Genomic DNA, 21135 nt, shown 5'->3' with positions numbered 1-21135 from the left:
ATAAACACACAGATACAGAGATTAGATTGGTGGTTACCAGAGGGGAAGGGAGGAGGAAGGAAGGCAAAAGGGGTGACTGGGCACATGTGTACAGTGAGGGATGGTAATTAGTCTTTGGAGGGTGAACATGATGTAATCTACACAGAAATCAACATATAATCATGTACATCTGAGATTTATATAATGTTATAAAACAATGTTACCTCAATTAAAAAAAGAAGAAGTGATGATGGAGGGTGGCCATGGTCAGGAGGAGGAGGTCAGGAGATCAGGAGGGACTATATCACACTATGGTGTGTTTGATCAGGCTGGTTTCACCTATTAGCCAATTTTGCTCAAGGATTCTGCTTCCTTCTAGACCCATTTCAAGTCTCACCACTCTGGGGAGCCTGACTGAACCCCACAGAAGAAGTTCTTCTGTCCTCAGTGAGCCGTACACCACTTACCTTTCTATTCTATATTGTGGCAGAGTCTTTAATCATCTCCTAGAATATTCTGTGGGAGAGGTATTCAGTCCTACAGTGTTCAACTTTGAAATAAAAGAAGACGGCTTAATGGTGGAAAACCAGCAAGAACAACAGAGCAGGGAAAAGTCATTACTGAGGAGAGACCTCTAGAGCCCCTCAAATTCTACTATGTTGTTGTCAAGGAAAGAGGAGAGGGGTCCCACTGTCTTATATGGGCACAGAAGCCATGACTCCAGCCTCTGTGTGAGCTTAGGGTTGGGTGAGGATTCAGATATTAGTTTATTTTTATTGTGAAATATAATATACAAATAGACCTGTTCATAAAAATGGATACATTTTAATAAAAAATTATAAAACGAACACCCAGGTAATCACTATAACCAAGATAAATGGAATACTACCTCTCTCCAGAAGTTCCTGTGGGGGCCTTCCTCATCACAACCCTCCTTTGCTCCTTTATCATGACTATAGTTTTTTGTTTTTGAGGAAGATTAACCCTGAGCTAACTGCTGCTAATCCTCCTCTTTTTGCTGAGGAAGCCTGGCCCGGAGCTAACATCCATGCCCATCTTCCTCTACTTTGTATGTGTGATGTCTACCATAGCATGGCTTGCCAAGCAGTGCCATGTCCACACCGGGATCCTAATCGGTGAACCCTGGACCGCCTAAGCGGAATGTGCACTCTTAACTGCTGCGCCAGTGGGCAGGCCCCAATGACTATAGCTTTAATCACTTGTTTAATTTAAAGTTTTGTCATATGTCTTTATATTCCTAAACAGGATAGCTTAGTTTAACCTATTTTTGAAAATATATGTATAAAACTGTATATGTATAGCTGTTTCTAGTTGTTTTCTCTAATAAGATAAACATTTATTTCTTTTCCACATAAAAGAAGCCTGGAGATAGGCAACCCAGGGCTGGTATGGTGTATTAAAAATGTCATCAGGGGCTTAGGCTTCTCTTTCTTTCTACTGTGCTGCTTTCTGTGCATGGCTTTCATCTTAAAGGTCAACTTATGGCCCACAATGGCTGCCAGGGTTCCAGCCATCACATCAACACTCCAGACAAGAAGAATAAAAAACTAAAAGCAAATGTTTTGAGTTTTATGTTATTACAACAATGTTTTATGAACATCCTTGCCCCCATATCCTGCTGTGCATGGGTAAGAATTTCTCCATTGTGTATACCTAGGTCACTGGAATAGCTGGATGGTTATGTGTATCTTTGATTTTTAAAGGATAATGCTAAACTGTTTTAGAAAACTAATTTTTTCTACTCATTTTTCATATCCTGACAACACAGTGGTATCATACTTTTTAAGTTTTGCTTATCTAGTGAGCATATTGTGGTTTTAATTTGCATTTTCAGATTACTAAGGAGAGCAAGCATCTCTTCATAGGCTTATTGACTATTTGGATACTCTTTTTGTGAATTACCTGTTTCAATCTCTGTGTTGTCTTTTCTTAATGGTTTTTCAGTCCACACACAAACACGTACACAAGATAGAAATTCTTGTTGATTGTATGTCTTAAAAATACTTTCTTCCATTCTGTGTTTTGACTTTTTATCTTCTTAATCATGAGTTTTGATGAACAGAACCTCTTTTATGAATGTCACACTTAGGGATATTAAAATTTGTGATTAATACTTTTGCTTTGCATTTAAGAAATTTTTCCATATAAAGAGATTATGAGAATATTCTTTATTATTTTATAAAGATTTTATTACTTTCCTTTCACATTTCATTCTCTACTGTACTTTGAATTTATTTTTATGTGTGATGAGAGATAGAGGGCTGTATCAGGTAGGGTCTCTATAGGCAACAGATGGTGTATTCAAATTGGGTAATTTGGGGAGAGTTTAGTAAAATCACTTTAAAAAGGTGTGGAGACAGTGTCAAGATGGTAGCATAGATGGGCTCTGAACTCACCTCCTTCTGTGGACACAACAAATTTGCAAGTACTCTGGGAATAATTATCCCTGAGAGAGAACTGAAAACTGGACGAAAAGAACCCCCACAGCAAGGGACTGTGCTGACTGAGGTAGAAGAGGCAAAAATTCCTTTCTGGAGAGAATAAAAAGCCGCCTTCAAGCTGTGGCACCTCACAGCTGGCCAGGAGCTGTCCTAAGGTATGAAGCCTTCCCTGGAGGACTGGGCAATCTGAGTGCAGGAGTGTTACCACAATAAGCAGCTTTTGGACTCAGCACAACTGAGACAAGTGTCATAATATCTGGCTTTGGTGGTTATTAACTACAATGGAGAATAACCCCAGAAAAGCTATCAGACATAAGGAAAAGAAGCCAGCTCTTAAAGGGCCCCCACACAAATTCACCCAATTCAGAAAGCAGCCTAAAATCACCATAAAGAAAGATGCACAGTCCTTTGGTGAAAAGAGCCTCTCTTGATAGGCTCTGGGTGCATCTTGGTGAGAAGTGAGACCTCTTTGGGGACTGAGACATTGGTGATAGCCATTATTGTGACCTAGTACAGGCATGCTGACACAGATGCTGGCAGATGTCATTGGAATTCTTCCTGGCTAGTTGGCCCAGGGGTCTGTCCCATGCACTGGAGTCCAGATTTAATCCAGCTTACTCAGAGCAAGCAGCCCACCCTAGGGACTGGTCCTACCCAACAGCAATCCCTAAGGCAACTTGTGGGCCCATGTGGGTGGGTGCATGGAAACTGCAGGAGGGCAAGAGGATCTGCTTCTGTAGGGCAAAGAGCGTGTGAGAGACAGGCCTCATTGGTGGAGTGTGTGGGGCCTCAGCAGTGGGGCGACTGGGTCTGTTTCAGTGGGTTGAGGCATATGCATGGGGAAGGACTGTGTTGATGGGCTATGTAGCCCTATGAGTTGTGAGGCTTATCAGCTGCAGCAGACTTGTGAATATCAAAAGCCACATAGGAGACCAGCCCCATCTTCCAAAGCCTGAAACAATTAGGTGCTCCCATGCCTAAGGCTGGTGGCACTCAGTTATAACCTTGAGAGAGTTGACGAAAGCCTTGCAGGTCTGAGGCCTACAGCAATTGTAAGCCCCTGAGCCTAGCAACCAGCCATGCTGGGTGCCTACTCACTTAACAGAACAACTGCAACAGGAATGTGCTATTAGACCTTGTAGCCAACTGTGCTGGGGCTACCAACACCCAAAAAAGTGACCAAAGGGTCTATATCAGCCATATGCAGCTAAGCATTACAACCAGCTGGCCATGGGGCCAGCCTAGCCTCTCTAGGCACCTACAGCAAGAACAACCTTGCCACTACAGAAGGACACATGTAGCCTACACAGGGACACTCCTGGAACATTTGGAGCTGGTGATGAGAGGGAAGCACACTGCTGGGCCTCATAAAGCATCTCTTTCATAAGGCCACTTCTCTAAGATCGGGTGACATAGCTGACTTACCTGATACATAGATATAAGCACAGAGAAAGAGGCAAAATGAGGGGACAAATGAATACATTTTAAGTAAGAGAACAGGATAAAACCTGAGAAAAAGAACTAAATGAAACAGAGATAAACAGTCTATCTGACAAAAAGTAAAACTAAGAGTCATAAGGATGCTCACTGATCTTAGGAAAAGAATGGATGAACTCAGAATTTCAACAAAGAATTGGAAAATAGAAAGAAGAACCAATCAGAAATGAAGAATACTGTAAGGAAATGAAAAATTCACTAGAAGGACTCATAAACAGAGTAGATAATACAGAAGAATGGATCAGCTAGCCGGATGAAAGAATTAAGAAGAACAAGAACAGTCTAAGGGAACTCTGGGACAACATCAAGCACACTAACATTTGTATTACAGGTATCCCAGGAGAAGAGAGAGACAAAGGGGCAGAGAGTCTGTTTGAAGAAATAATAACTGAAAGCTTTCCTAACCTAAGGAAGGACACAGACATCCAAGTACAGGAAGCAGAAAGAGCACCAAATGAGATAAAACCAAAAGGGTCAAACCAAAGCACATTATAATTAAAATGTCCAAAATTAAAGATAAAGAGAGAATTCTAAAAGCCACAAGAGAAAGGCAGCAAGTTACATACAAAGGAAACCCTATAAGGCTATCAGGTGACTTCTCAGCAGAAACTTTACTGGCTAGACGGGAGTAGCATGATATATTTAAAGTGCAGGAAAAAACCTACAGCCAAGAATGCTCCATCTGGCAAAGTTATCATTCAGAATGGAAGGAGAGATAAAGAGTTCCCCAGACAAGCAAAAACTAAAGCTGTTTATCACCAAGAAACAAGCCTTTCAAGAAATGCTAAAGGGACTTATTTAAGAGGAAAAGAGAGGATCACAAATAAGAATAAGAAAATTATTTTAAAAAGCAATAAAATCAGTGGTAAAGGCAAAAATACAGTAAAGGTAGCAGATCAATCACCTATGAAGCTAATATGAAGGTCAAAAGACAAAAATACCAAAATTATTTGTTTCCATGATCAGAGGGTAATGGGAACACATGCACAAAACATGAAAGATTAGATATGATATCAAAAACATAAAATGTGGAAGGAGAGAAGTAAAAGAGTAGAGCTTTAAGCAAGACGTCAAACTAAAGAAACCATCAACTTAATATAGATTGTTATATATGTAGAATATTATATATGAACCTCATGGTAATCACAAACCAGAAATTGTAATAAATACACAAAAAATTAAGAGAAAGAAACCCAAACATAATACTAAAGAAAGCCATCAACCACAAGGGAAGACAGCAAGAGTAGAAGAAAGGAAGAGAGAAGAACTATTAAAATACTCAGGAAAAAAGGAAGAAAATGGCTATAGGTACATTCTTATCATTAGCTATTTTAAATGTCAGTTGACTAAACACTAATCAAAAGGCATAGAGTGGACGACTGGATAAAAACCAAAATCCATATATATGCAGCATACAAGAGGCACACTTCAGACCTAAAGGCACTCACAAACTGAAAGTGAAGGGATGGAAAAAGATACTCCATGCAAATGGCAATGAAAAGAAAGCTGGGGTAGCAATACTTAAATAAGACAAAATAGACTTTAAAACAAAAACCGTAGCAAGAGACAAGGAAGAGCACTACATATTGATAAATGGAACAATCCGACAAGAGGATATAACACTTGTAAATATCTATGTAAATATCCCAACATAGGAGCACTTAAACATATAAAGCAATTATTAACAGACATAAAAGGAGAAATAGACAGTAATGTAATAATATGGGGGACTTTAACACACCACTTACATCAACAGATAGATCATCCAAATAGAAGATCAATAAGGAAACATTGGCCTTAAATGGTACATTAGACCAGGTGGACTTAGTAGGTATATATAGAACATTCTAACTGAAAACTGAAGAGTACACATCCTTTTCAAATGCACGTGGAACATTCTCCAGGATAGATCACAGATTTGGTCACAAAACCAGTCTCAATAGATTTAAGAAGATTGAAATAATACCCAGCATCTTTTCTGACTGTTACTGTATGAAAAAAGAAATCAACTAAAGGAAGAAAGTTGGACAAGCCACAAATATGTGGAGATTAAACAAAATGCTATTGAACAGCAATTGGGTCAATGAAGAAATCAAAGGAGAAATTAAAAAAACTTGGATACAAATGAAAATGAAAATATGACACACCAAAATTTATGGGATACAGCAAAAGCAGTTCTAAGAGGGAATTTTATAAGAATACAGGCCTACCTCAACAAACAATAAAAATCTCAAATAAACAATCTAACATTACACTTAAATTAACTGGAAAGAGAAGAACACACAAAACCCAAAATCAGCAGAATGAAGGAAACAATAAAAATTAGAGCAGAAATGAATGAAACAGAGACTAAAAAAAAAAAAAAAAAAGGAAAAAACTAATGAAACCAATAGCTGGTTCTTTGAAAAAATAAACAAAATGGAAAAACCTTTAACTAGAATCACCAAGAACAAAATAGAGAAGGCTCAGATAAATCAAATCAGAAATTAAAGAGGAGAAATTACAATGGACACCTGAGAAATACAAAAGATTATAAGAGAATACTACAAAAAGCTGTAGCAAACAAATTGGATAATCTAGAAGAAATGGATAAATTGTTAGAATCATACAACCTTCCAAAACTGAATCCAGAAGAAATGGAGAATTTGAATAGACCAATCACCAGTAAGGAGATCGAAACAGCAATCAAAAACCTCCTCCAAAATAAAAGTCCAGGACCAGATGGCTTCCCTGGGGAATTCTACCAAACATTCAAAGAAGAGTTAATACATATCCTTCTCAAACTGTTCCAAAAAATTGAAGAGGAAGGGAAGCTTCCTAACTCCTTCTATGAGGCCAACATTACTCTGATACCAAAACCAGACAAGGACAACACAAAAAAAGAAAAGTACAGCCCAATATCGCTGATGAATATTGAAACTAAAACCTCAACAAAATACCAGGAAATCGAATACAACAATACATTAAAAAGATCATACATCATGATCTAACGGGATTTATTCCAGAGATGCAGGGATGGTTCAACATCTGAAAATCTATCAACATGATATGCCACATTAACAAAATGAAGAACAAAAATGACATGGTCATCTCAATAGATGCAGAGAAAGCATTTGACAAGATCCAGCATCCATTTATGATAAAAACTCTGAATAAAATAGGTATAGAAGGAAAGCACCTTAACGTAATAAAGGCCATATGTGACAAACCCACAGCTAATACCATTCTCAATGGAGAAAAACTGAAAGTTATCCCTCTAAGAATAGGCACCAGACAAAGATGGCCACTCTCACCACTCTTATTTAACATAGCATTGGAAGTCCTAGCCAGAGCAATCAGGCAAGAAAAATAAATAAAAGGGATCCAAATTGGAAAGGAAGAAGTGAAACTGTCACTATTTGCAGATGACATGATTTTATATACAGAAATCCCTAAAGAATCCAACAAAACACTTTTAGAAATAATAAATGAATATGGTAAAGTTGCAGGATACAAAATCAACATATAAAAATCAGTTTTATTTCTTTACATTAACAACAAAGTAGAAGAAAGAGAAATTAAGAATACAATCCTATTTACAAATACAACAAACAGTATAAAATACCTATGAATAAACTTAACCAAAGAGGTGAAATACTTGCATACTGAAAGCTATACAACATTGTTGAAAGAAATTAAAGAAGACACAAAGAAAATGAAAAGATATTCTGTGGTCTCGGATTGGAAGAATCAACATAGTTAAAATGTCCATACTTCCTAAAGCAATCTACCAATTCAGTGCAATCCCTATCAAAGTTCCAAAGACATTTATCAGAGAAAAATAATAAAGAATCCAGAAATTTATATGGAATGACAAAAGACCCCAAATAGACAAAAGAATTCTGAGAAAAAGAACAAAGCTGGAGATATCACGCTCTCTGATTTCAAAATATACTACAAAGCCTTATGAATTAAAACAGAATGATACTGGCACAGACACAGAAACACAGATCAATGGAACAGAAGTGAGAGCCCAGAAGTAACCCTGCACAACTAATTTTTGATAAGGGAGCCACGAACATACAATGCAGAAAGGAAGATCTCCTCAATATATGGTGTTTGGAAAACTGGAAAGCCACATGCAAAAGAATGAAAGGAGACCATTATCTTACACTATGCACAAAAATTAACTCAAAATGGCTTAAAGACTTGAATGTAAGACCTTGAACCATGAATCATCTAGAAGAAAACATGGGCAGTACTCTCTTTGACATTGGTCTTAGCAGCATATTTTCAAGTACCATGTCTGACTGGGCAAGGGAAACAATAGAAAAATTAAACAAATGGAACTATATCAAACTAAAATCTTCTGCACATCAAAGGAAACCATCAACAAAACAAAATCTAATAATTTGGAGAAGATATTTGCAAATCATATATCTGATAAGTGGTTAATATCTCAAATATATAAGGAACTCATACATCTCAACATAAAAAACCCAACAATCTACTTTAAAAATGGGCAAAAGATATGAGCACGCATTTCTCCAAGGAAGATATACAGATGATCAACAGGCACAGGAAATGACGTTCAGCATCATTAATTATCAGGGATATGCAAATCAAAACTACAATGAGATATCTCACGCCTGTCAGAATGGCTATAATTAACAAGGTAGGAAGTAACAAGAGTTGGAGAGGATGTGGAGAAAAGAGAGCTCTCATACACTGCTGGTGGAAATACAAAGTGGTACCATGGAAAACAATATGGAGATTGCTCAAAAAATTAAACCTAGAACTATCATATGAACTAGCTATTCCCCTGCTGAGTATTTATCCAAAAATCATGAAAACAAGAATGCGTAAAGATCTATGCACCCCTATGTCCATTGCAGCATTATTTACAGTAACCAAGATTGGAAGCAACCTAGGTGCCCATCAAGGGACAGACGGATAAAGCAGATGTGGTATATATACACAATGGAATACTACTCAGCCATAAAAAATGATGAAATCTGTCCATTTCTGACAACATGGATGGAACTTGAGGGTATTATGCTAAGAGAAATAAGTCAGAGGGAGAAAGTCAAATACTGTATGCTGTCGCTCACAAATAGAAGATAAAAACGACAACACTTAGAGACAGACATTAGTTTGGTGATTACCAGAGGTGAAGGGCGGAGGGACGAGGGTGAAGAAGTGATTAGGCACATATGTATGGTGATGGATTGTAATTAGTGTTTGGGTGGTGAACATGATGCAATCTACACAGAAATTGAAATATAACAATGCAAATCTGAAATTTATATAATGTTGTAAACTAATGTTACCACAATAAAAAAATAAAAGCAGTGATAAAACATAAATAAGAAGATGCGGGCAGGATTTTAAAAGACCAAGATGGGATGACCCAGCATCCTACAGCTAGTAGCTGAGGGGATCCATGACCAGTTCTCCAAGTAGTAATTCATATTGTGCCACTGTGACTTTCCATTTGTGGTTTCCAAAGCCACTGTGTTCTATTGCCTCAAGCCAGCAGAATGGGAAGGAGCATGGCTTGGAAGTGGTCTACACCACTTATTCAAACATTCTACTGGATAAAATCTCAGGCATCTGTCCATACTTAGCTGCAAAGGAGTCTGGGAAAAGCAGTGTAGCTGTATAACTAGCCATAGCTGAATAACGTGAATCATTTGGGGCCAGAGAGTGGACTGTGGTAGGCAACACCCAAGACGACCCCTAATGATTCCTGATTTCTGATATCACAAACTTCAGTAATTCTCTCTTCAGTATAGCGTGGATTTAGTGACTCACCTTTAGTAAATAAAATGTAATGGGATATTACTTCTGAGATTAGGTTTGAAAAAGACAGTAGTATCTGTATTGGGGACCGGCTCTGATGAAAGTCAGCCATTATGGTGTGAATTGTCCTATGGAGAGAACCATGTAGCAAGGAATGACATATTTGACCAACAACTGGAAAAGACCCACAGCTTGCCAACAACCAGCCATGTGAGTGGTCTTGGGAGTGGATCTCTCCTCAGTCAACCTTGAGATGACTGTATCCCTGGATAACATCTTAATTACAGATTTTGAGAGTCCCTGAGTTAGAGATATCTAACTTTCCCGTGTTTGGATTCTGACCCACAGAAACTGTATGATCATAAATGTTTGCTGCTTTAAGCAGTAAAGTTAACAGCAATAGACAACTAATATATCTTCATGCCAGCCCTGGTGGCCTAGTGGTTAAGATCTGATACTGTCACTGCCACAGCCTGTGTTCATTTCCTGATCAGAGAACCACACCACCTGCCTGTTGGCTGTCATACTGTGGTGGCTGCATGTTGCTGTGATGCTGAAAATTATGCTACCAATATTTTAAATACCAACAGAGTCACCCATGGTTGACAGGTTTAACAGAGCTTCCAGACTAAGACAGACTAGGAAGAAGGACCTGGCCACCCACATCTGGAAAAATTGGCTATGAAAACCATATGACTAGCAAAGGAGCTTTGTCTGATACACCACCAGAAGGTGAGAGGATGGTACGAAAAACCAGGCAGGGTTCTGCTCGGCTCTACAAAGAGTTGCTGGGAGTTGGAATTGACTAGATGGCACGATGACCAATAAAAATATCCTCATAGAGAGATGCTCTCAATGGTGAACAGCTTCAATACACTGCTTAGTTTCTAGGGTTCTGGTTTTCCCTTGGATTTTAGCCTTGGATTTGTTAGTATCTCTTGACTTTTTAATTTATTTTTTTACTTTTTTCAGGGGCAAAGTTAATTAGAAAATCCTAGTCCACCATATTTTCAGAAAAGAAAGTCTTCTTCATTTATATCTTCTTTCTGTTTTTCAACAGATATTTATTGAGCATCTACTGTGAGTCATGAAGCACTAAAAATGGGCAGACAGTTCTTTGCTTCCATGGAATGTACATGCTACTGGGGGTGGGGATAAAAACCAAACATAGATTTCAGGTATTGTTAAGTGTCTTGAACATTCTATAAATTATGATGTCAGAGTGTAGCATGAGACTTTTGGGTGCTAAGGAATGGACTGGAGGTGGGAGAGGAATTGAAAAAGAAAGTACTATTGGATTGCTGGAGACAAATTTTACCACATTTGCAGTTTTTATTGTGTGCCTGGTGGCACCTGTCTACCTTCTCTCTGTGGGTACAAGTTGCATAAAGTGCTGGTACCTACTAGATATATTGATATGGAAAGAAAATGGACCAAGAAGGGAGGTCCTCTCACTCAGATCTACATGCTCTGGGACCCCTGGAATCTACCAGTGACCTTTTTGAAGGTTGCCTTCACATCCTTGTTTCTCAGGCTTTAGATCAGAGGGTTGAGCATGGGGATGACCACAGGGTAGAAGACAGACACAACCTTGTCTTCCTCCAGGGATTTGTCTGAGCTGCTCCACAGATACACGAATATGAGGGTCCCAAGGAAAATGGCCACAGCAGTGAGGTGAGAGGTACAAGGGGAGAAAGTTTTGACCTTGCCACCTGAAAACTTCACCCTCAAAATGGTCTTGATGATGAGCAGGTAGGAAATCAGGATGACCAAGGCATTGGCCAAAATCACGAAGTTTCCAATCAAGACAACGACAATCTCAGTGTTTCTTGTATCATTGCAGATTAGCCTCAGCAGAGGTAGGACATCACAGAAAAAGAAGTTGATTATTGTCACAGAACGGGAGGGTGAAGGTGCATGTGGTACACAAGATGGCTCCTGACATCCCGCAGACATAGGCTCCCAGCACCAAACTCCAGCAGATTCTGGGGTTCATGGCCACAGTGTACAGCAGTGAGTTTCTAATAGCAACATGGAGGTCATAGGCCATCACTGCCAGCAGGAAACACTCAGTAGCTACACAAATGGTGAAGAAAAAGAACTGGGCAGCACCTTGGCCATATGAGATGACCATCTTGCCTTCAACCAGTGTGACAAGGATCTGAGGGGTGATGACTGAGGTGTAGCAGGCATCTAGGAGGGAGAGGTGGCCCAGGAAGAAGTACATTGGGGTGTGGAGTTGGACATGCACTTGGATCCGAAAGATCATCCCCAAGTTCCCCAGAAGGGTGACCAGATAGAAACTTAGAAACATCACAAAGAGGGGAATCTCCAACTTAGTCAGTTAAGCCCATGAGAATGAACTCAGTTATTGTGGTGAGATTATTCTTGGCCATGGAATCAATGTGGCCTATTGATCTGAGGATGAGAATGAAATTTAAAAAATCCCAGAATTGAAGGATAGATTCTTTCTCTCTGTGGTATAAGTTGGGTTTATATTTCTGGGCCACATTATATAGAGCTTGTTTTTGAGAAATCCTGTAACTTGCTGATTCTTCTTAGGCACCTATGTTCTTCTCCTGCATTTTTTGGAGCTGAGCCATGAGCTGGTGTTTCTGATGAAATTAATTCTGGTTTATATTTGGAACTTTCCATGAAGATAAGGGACACACAGACTCTCAGATTAGGAAAGCATGTAGTCAGCATCTGTTCTAATCCCCACTGGATGCAGGAGTCTCCTCAATTGCGTACCCACCATGTATGTCCAGTTGTATGAGCCTCCATGGGTGGACATATCTACCTGCTAATTCTCTTTTTGAATCTAGATTCTCTCTCTTTATTTTCCCTCATTGGCTTTAGTTTTACCTCTTCCAGACACAAGCATTTTAATCCCTTCTTCTCATGAAAACCTTTCAGAAGTGGAAGATGATGAATCTGCTCTTTATCTTTATTCCCTCATATTACCCACTGATATATTTTTTCTTGTTATATGGTTATAATTATATAGTTATATATAATTATGATTATTTAGCATGTGGTCCAAAAATTGCCTAGTAGTATGGTATTCAAAGATGCTGTTTAAGGGTACAAAGTTGGAACTAATAGATATAAGTTTTGGAGATATGGTGCACAGCATAATGATTACAAACTTCAAATTTACTAACAGACTAGTTCTTAATTATTTTCACCACAAAGAAGACATGATAATTATCAGACCTGATGGAGGTGTTAACTAAAGCTATGGTGGTAGTCACACTGCAGTATAGAAATACATCAAACCAACACATTGTACACATCAAACTTACACAATTTTATATGTCAGTTATATCTCAGTAATGAAAAAAAAGATAATTCAAGTCTTTGTCTCCACTTTAATCTTTACCACTTTAATTTGGGTTGGAACCCTCCTCCAGCTCTAAGTAGGGGTCACTAGTGGGAGGGAGACAGAGACATACAAAACACAGCCTCAGCATTATTCCCTCCACCCTGCTCCAGGAGCACAGAGGGGATGAGTTAGCTTCTTTGGAAGGCCCTGTAGGTATGGTCAGCTCCATGGTTACCATCTCTAGGACAGGATACTAACTAGCTGAGTAACCTTCAAAAGTTCACTCCCCCTCCTTGGGTTTTACTTTCTGTTCTGAAAAATGGTGGGGCTACATTATAAGACCATTAAAATTCTTTCATCTCTCACAATCCATGATTTGTATGTCTGGGTATATGGGACAAGGAGGCTCTTGAAAGGATTTTTCTAATGTCTATATTACTAGAAATGTGCATAATCTTTAGCTACTCATTACAGAATATATAAAATATGTAGGCTCTATTTTAAGTGATTTATTACTTTAATATAATATATGGGATCTTGAATCCAAAATTGAGTTAATCATGCTCCTTAGTTCCTGATAAAACATTGTTATTGATTAGGGCAAAGCCCTTCTTCATTTTATTTCATTACTTTCCCTCCTGCTTTCTCCATCCTCACTCCTTCCCCTGCTTCTCATAGGTGTTCACTCTAACATATGTGAAGTATACATCCTTCCATGTTTATCCCTTTTATATCTATTTATAAATGTGTGTATCTTTAAATAATATAGTGATTTTGGTGTTGTAAAATTTACATACGTGATCTGTGCTATATATCCCATTTTGTTTCTCTCTTTTTCCACACACATTACATTTTTATGATTTGTCCTTGTTACGCAGGTAAACCTAGTTTGTTATTTCTTATTTTGTTATGGTCTTCCTTGGAATGGTCAGAGCACATTTTACTTATCCCTTCCCCTAAACACTTTGAAGCTTTGCATATATTATATCTTATTTAATCCTGGAAATGGCCCTTCCAGCAAGTATTCCTATCTTATTTTTTACCAATGAGAAATTTGAACATCTGGGAGATGAATTTGTCTAGGATCACCCAGTTTAGTAAGTAGAGATATGGACTCTAAACAGTAATGATTTGATGGGACATTCTGTGCTCTTTGTTATGAATTTGTTTTGCAGCCTACCTGCCTTTTTCTGCATCTTTATGATTTATGGAATCAAAGAAATCTCCCTGCAGTTCTTTGGATAATCAGATTCTTCGTACTTCTAAATCATGAGAACACTTGGGTAATTTCAACATCTTTCTCAACATCTAATCCTGAAATTTACTTAGTCCATTTTCTGTCTATCACATAATAAGTCCCGGAGTTCTCTCTGATTTAGGGACAAAATTGTTCAATGAACACAACTAGAAATTAAGTGACTATTCATTGTGATAGAGATGCAGCCACACTGGGTTTGTGCCACATACATGCCAGGCCCACCTCATACATTTGCTCAAATCCTTCCAGCAGCCCCACAAGTAGGGTATAGCCATGACTACTTTATGGATGGTCAAAGTGAGGTTCAGAGAGATTAAGGAAGTTGCCCAGCTTGCCACACACCCAGGAAGAAAAGGAATCAACATTTGAACCTGGGACTTTCTAACTCCGAATTCTGTTCTCTTTTCACCACATTATGCTCTCCTCTTTAGGGGAAGAGAATTACCCTTTCAGCAGACCCAAGTCTCAACATGTAAAATCCTAGCACCACTAAGACTGTTAGGCAAATATTCAACTTCCATGAGATAAGAGGATTAAGTTTGGTTTTGGAGTTTTGCAGTCGTTGATGTCTTTTCTTCTTCATACATTTTGGGTTAAGACACATTTAGTTGGGCCACACCTCTCCTTTGGTATGCTCTTGGGAAAATTGCTTAACTGATTAGAAACTCAATTTTCTCAATAATAAAATGGGAACTTAATAAGGAGATTGGAAAACTCAGAATGGATCTTTGTCTAATATGGTAGAGTGTGCTTATTTTCTAGACAGGCAGTTTCCAGATTTCCCAGAGGGAAAAATTTCAGGACCAGGTTGGTGACACCCAGTTTTGTATGATCTTATTTAAGAAGGGGTTTGGGGATCCAGCAGATTGTTTTGGGCCCAGTGTAGAGGGCAGCAACAGACTCCCTGATCCCAGAATAGTTAACAAGAGAGAAAGCAAAGGTTTAAGGCCAGTAGACATTTTAAAAGGCCTAGGGGCACTTATGGGTTGACGTTATTACTTGTAGTATGCTTTGATTATAATATGTAATGTAGAAAAATGCGAGGTTTCTGGAGGGAGTGGAGAAAGAGACAGTCTTACCAGGGGACACCCTTCAGGGTGTAGATGATCCTGAATCTTGTGCTTACTTTAACACTGGTACCTTCTCCCAAACTCTTCTCTCTTTTGCTTCTGAAAGTTGAGTCCACTGGGGAGAATGAATGTGCTCAACACAGTTAACTCTGCTCACCTTATTGGGATTGCTGTTTCAAAATAATATTTTCAACATTTACTAAGCTCTTGCCCTGAGTTAGGTAGCAGGCTAAGCACTGTGAAGCTTTCATTTCATGTCAACCTGATAATAACATTACGAGAAAGGAATATTTATCTTCATTTTACAGTTAAGGAAACCGAAGCTTAGAGACATTGAGTATTTTGCCTGAGGTTTCATATGAAGAAAGAGAAGTTGTTCAGAACATAACTCTGGTCTCCCCAACCCCAGAATTGGCTGCTGAGCCACTATGTTGTGCTGCTTTTCCTAATACTGGTAGTCATTCATTGAGCATCTTCTCTGTGCCGATCAGATGTTAAATATTCTACATATATTATCTCATATAATTCTCACAATGACCCTATGATGAGGTATTATTTTGCCCTGGAAGAAACTAAGACTCTGAATAGTTAAGTAACTTGCCCAAGGTCACATGACTAGTCAGTGAAAAAGTCCAGAATCTAGTTGACGTTTGCCTTATTCCAAAGCTGAGGCTCTAGTACATGTGATTAATCCCACCTCCAGCTTGATTATAGGAAGTACAGTAACTTACAATGAAGTCTCTGATCTAAGCTCCACAGTCTAGTCCTTGCTCCTGCCCTGTGAAACTGTTTACATTTTCTAAAATTTACCTAGTGACACATAAGCCCAAAGAGATTACATTTGTAGATCCACCCTCCCCTTCTCCTAAAAAAATGACCCAGTCTTGGGGCTGGCCCCCTGGCTGGGTGGTTAAGTTTGTGTGCTCCACTTCGATGGCCCAGGGTTTTGCCGGTTCACATCCTGGGTGCGGAACTAGCACCGCTCATCAAGCCATGCTGAGGCAGCATCCCACATGCCACAAGTAGAAGGACCTACAACTAGAATATACAACTATGTACTGGGGGCCGTTGGGCAGAAGAAGGAAAAAAAATGAAAAAAAAAAGACCCAGTCTTAATTGTATATTTCACACAAGAGCTCAAATCTCAGTCTGGACATGGTCCATTAAACGACAAGTTCTGATGACAATGGCCCAATTCTCTGCCAGTTTCACCTACCCTAGTTTGTGTGAACATCTCTTCAGAGTCAGCATCCTCTCAACATGACCAAGGCACAATTACATCTTAATCACCTGGTGGAATAATACAGTTGGATTCATCTTAGGTTTGGAATTAAACTAATCTAAGGTCATCGAGGCATTTTGTAGAAGGCAGCGAAGATTGCTCAAATAGATGAATGTAGCTGACAGATTTGAGGTTTCTTCTTAGTAGGCAAGCCAATGGGATATTTAAAACAATTTGGGGATGGCTCTATGGGAGGGATGCAGTGAGCACAAAGGTTCTCCCTGAATCATGAATCATCTCCTGGGACAGTCCCCAGAGCTCCTAGGAAAAGCCATCTTGTCAGGGAGAACACACTGTAGCAGGGGCTCATTATCTCATCTGCACACATCTGAGAGGATAAAAACAACTCTTGTGGGATTTCATAGCAACTCCTTAAGTCTTGTTAGTCTCAAAGCTCACTTGCGGTTTCTGTAGGGAATGCACTTGGTTCCTCTTTGCCAGGAGCCCTCAGTGTCCTGCCGTCCCAGTTAGTCAGTGGTGGTGCCAGGACTGGAATTCAACTCTGAGGACTCCTGGCGAAGTTCTATTTACACTGTGTCCATCCTTAGATGTGATGGCAAGTCTCATCTCAGGGGCTGAAACCGAGCAGCATTGTCTGCTCAGAATCTCATCAGGAAGGATGATTATTGGTTCAGGAGGGAATGAGGCTAGAGCGATCTAAACAAGCTTCATTTGAATGTACAGCCGGAGTAGCCTGTTGCTTTACTTTCATTAAAGACCCATTCCCAGACTTTTTGTAGGCAACTTTCTCTAGTTATTCTAGCTGCCATTTCTTCTTGGTCTCTGAAGCCCATATCCCACTTGTTAGCACCACACAATGCGATGCTTAATTCCGCTTGTCTTTCATTGTTTGTGGCTTTTCCTAAGTGATTAGTCTCATTTCCCCAGCTAGATTGTAGGTTTCTGGAGAACTTATCTTTGCTTCCTTCTAATAACTTGTGTTCTGGTTCAGGAGAATCACTTCTCTGCCCTGTAGGGTTTCATCTACTCATTATTGTAGGATCACAACTCTTTCAGCAGGAGGGGTCTCAAGAGAAGCATGTGCCCCATCCACTGCAAAGTAACAAAGCTGGAAATAAAACTTTGATAATTAGCAAGTAACAACCTAGCCAGGGTGATTTTTGCAATTGTAGATGCCAGATGATGCACAAATATATTACAAAGAAACGAGGCAGCCACAGACCACAACTTCTGGCAGCACAGGGAATTCTATCTTCCAATACATTTTTGGACAATATTTTTTATCATTTCCTGTGATTATCATTTTCTGGGATTAAACACCTATTGAAATAACTGTGTGGTAAAGGTATGTGTAATGTGTTGAAAATGTCTTCTGGAGTGGTATAGAGGGTAGGGTGGTAACTAGGACAAGGTAGTGAAAAAGGAGGGAGAATAGTCCATTAAACATTCCTTGGGAAACTTATGAAAGAGGCTGATAGTATACTATTTATTATCTTCTTCTCCTTGTGACAGATTGGGGGGATCTGGAGTGCTTTATTGTTGTTGATGTTATTTAAATTAAGCTTAGAACTTTTGTTTGGACTTATGGGAAAAGATGTGTCTTAGGTTGGGTTAGTTAAAAAAAGACCTGAAAAGGGGTTTTTGGGCCAGTGTTTCACTGAGGGAGTGATAACAGAAAAACCCTGAAAGGGAGTGAAAGAAGCAGGAAACAGATAAGCAAAGACATGGTTTTGTTGGAATCTAGCTTTGGCTCGATTTTTAGGGAAACTCTGGAGTGTGAATTATACCACACACTCGGTTCTGGCTCTAGGCAAGGGGTTTTGCCTTGTGAAGTCTATTTTGACTATCAGTTGATGGTGGGCTGCCTCCAAGAGGTGCGGTTTGATGCTGTAGGCATTTCTAGGAGAGGAGGATCCCTTGGCTGAGGGCAGTGCTCCAGAGAAGGCTGTGGCTGTGAGTCTTTAGCAGCCAACATTCACAGCAGCTGCAGGTGGCTGTGCGGATCTGGTACCTGGTGTATGTAAAGATGCTATTTCTTCCAGATAGAATTTTTTATTTTATTTTATTGAGATCAGAGTGGTTTATAACATTTGAAATTTCAAGTGTACCTTATTATCTGTTTCTATATAGACTGCATTGTGTTCACCACCAAAGCCTCATTTATCTCTCCGGTATATATATGCCCCTTTAACATTTTTGTCCACCCCCTCACCCCCTTCCTTTCTGGTAACTGCCAATCTGTTCTCTTTGTCTATGTGTTTCTCTTCCATATTTGAGAGAGATCATGTGGTGTTTGTCTTTCCTGGTCTGGCTTATTTCGTTTAACATAATAACTTCAGGCTCCATCCATGCTGTTGCAAATGGCATGATTTTGTCTTTTTTGTGGTGGTGTAGTATTCCATTGTGTGTGTATATATATATATATGTGTGTGTGTGTGTGTGTGTGTGTGTGTGTGTGTCTTCTTTACCCATTCATCAGTTGATGGGCACTGGGGTTGCTTCCATGTCTTGGCTATTGTGAGTAATGCTGCTGCAATTAACATAAGGGTGCATAAATCTCTTGGAATTGCTAATTTCATGTTTTTTGGATAAATATCCAGTAGTGGGACAGCTGGATCATATGGTATCTCTATTTTTAATTTTTTGAGAACTTTCCATACTGTTTTCCACATTGGCTGTACTAGTTTGCTTTCACACCAGCAGGATATGAGAATTCCTTTTTCTCTCCATCCTCTCCAACATGTGTTATTTTTTGTCTTGTTAATTATAGTCATTCTGACAGGTGTAAGGTGATATCTCATTGTGGTTTTGATTTGCATTTCCCTAATAATTAGTGGTGTTGAATATCTTTTCATCTGTCTGTTGGCCATCTATATATCTTCTTTTGAAAAATGTCTGTTCATGTCCTCTGCCCATTTTTTGACTGGGTTGTTTGTTTTCTTGTTGTTGAGTTGTATGAGTCCTTCATATATTTTTGGAAATTAACCCAGTGTCAGATACACACTTTGCAAATGTTTTTTCTCAGCTGGTGGGTACTCTTCTCATTTTGTTCATGGTTTCCTTTACCTTGCAGAATTTTTTTAGCCTGATGTAGTCCCATTTAAAAATTTTTTCTTTTCCTTCCCATTCCTGAGTAGACATAGTATTCAAAAAGATGCTGCTATGAATGATTTCAAAGAGTGAACTGCCTATATTTTCTTCTAGGAGTTTTACGGTTTCAGGTCTTACATTAAAGTCTTTAATCCATTTTGAGTTAATTTTAGTGTGTGGTTCAAGATGAGGGTCTACTTTCATTCTTTTGCATGTGGCTGTCCAGTTTTCCCAGCATCATTTATTGAAGAGACTTTCCTTTCTCCATTTTATGTTCTGGGCTCCTTTGTTGAAGATTAACTGTCCATAGATGTGTAGTTTTATTTCTGGGCTTTACTCTGTTTCATTGATCTGTCTGTCTGTTTTTGTACTAGTACCATGCTGCTTTGATTACTATAGCTTTTTAGTATATTTTGAAGTCAGGTATTGTGATACCTCCAGCTTTGTTTTTTTCCCTCAGGATTTATTTGGCTATTTGAGTTCTTTTGTTGTTCCATATAAATTTTAAGACTCTGTTATATTTCCATGAAGAATGTCATGGGGATTCTGATTGGAATTGCATTGAATCTGTAGATTGCTTCAGGTAATACGGACTTCTTAACTATGTTTATTCCTCCAATCCTTGAGCATGGACTATTTTTCCATTTCTTTATGTCATCTTTGGTTTCTTTCAATAATGTCTTATAGATTTCAGTGTATAGTTCTTTCTCCTCTTTGGTTAAATTTATTCCTAGGTATTTCATTCTTTTTTTTGCAATTGTAAATGAGATTTTATTCTTGACTTCTCTTTCTGCTAGTTTGTTATTAGTGTATAGAAATGCAACTGATTTTTGTAAGTTGATTTTTTATCCTGCCACTTTTCTGTAGTTGTTTATTATTTCTAATACTTTTCTGAGAGATTCCTTAGGGTTTTCTATATATAGGATCATGTCATCTGCAAACAACAATATTTTTGTTTCTTCCTTTCCAATTTGAATTCTTTTTATTTCTTTTTCTTGCCTAATTGCTCTGGCCCAAACCTCCAGTACTATGTCGAATAGGCATGGTGATAGTGGGCACCCAGGTCTTATTCCTGTTCTCAGAGGGATGGCTTTCAGTTTTTCACTGTTAAGCATGATATTGGCTGTGGCTTTGTCATACATAGCCTTTATTATGCTGAGTTATTTTCCTTCTATCCTCATTTTATTGAGAGTTTTTATGCTTTCTCTGGATCCACTGAGATGATCTTGTGATTTTTCTTCCTCATTTTGTTAATGTGGTGTATCACACTGATTGATTTGCAGATGTTTAACCATCCCTGCATCCCTGGTATAAATCCCACTTGACCATGGTGTGTGATACTTTTAACATATTGCTTTATTAGATTTTCCAATATTTTGTTGAGGATTTTTGCAACTATGTTCATCAGCAATATTAACCTGTAATTTTCC

General features: G+C 38.8%; 1 pseudogene; it reads right to left on the bottom strand.

Moving 5' to 3' along the window:
- Positions 1–11180: 11180 nt before the first annotated feature.
- Positions 11181–12115, bottom strand: LOC124229594 (olfactory receptor 9I1-like; annotated as a pseudogene).
- Between the last annotated feature and the right edge of the window lie 9020 nt (positions 12116–21135).

Source organism: Equus quagga, chromosome 17, assembly GCF_021613505.1.
Source record: "Equus quagga isolate Etosha38 chromosome 17, UCLA_HA_Equagga_1.0, whole genome shotgun sequence".
In the NCBI taxonomy this organism is placed as follows: domain Eukaryota; kingdom Metazoa; phylum Chordata; class Mammalia; order Perissodactyla; family Equidae; genus Equus; species Equus quagga.
This window is presented reverse-complemented; position numbering and strand designations above follow the sequence as displayed.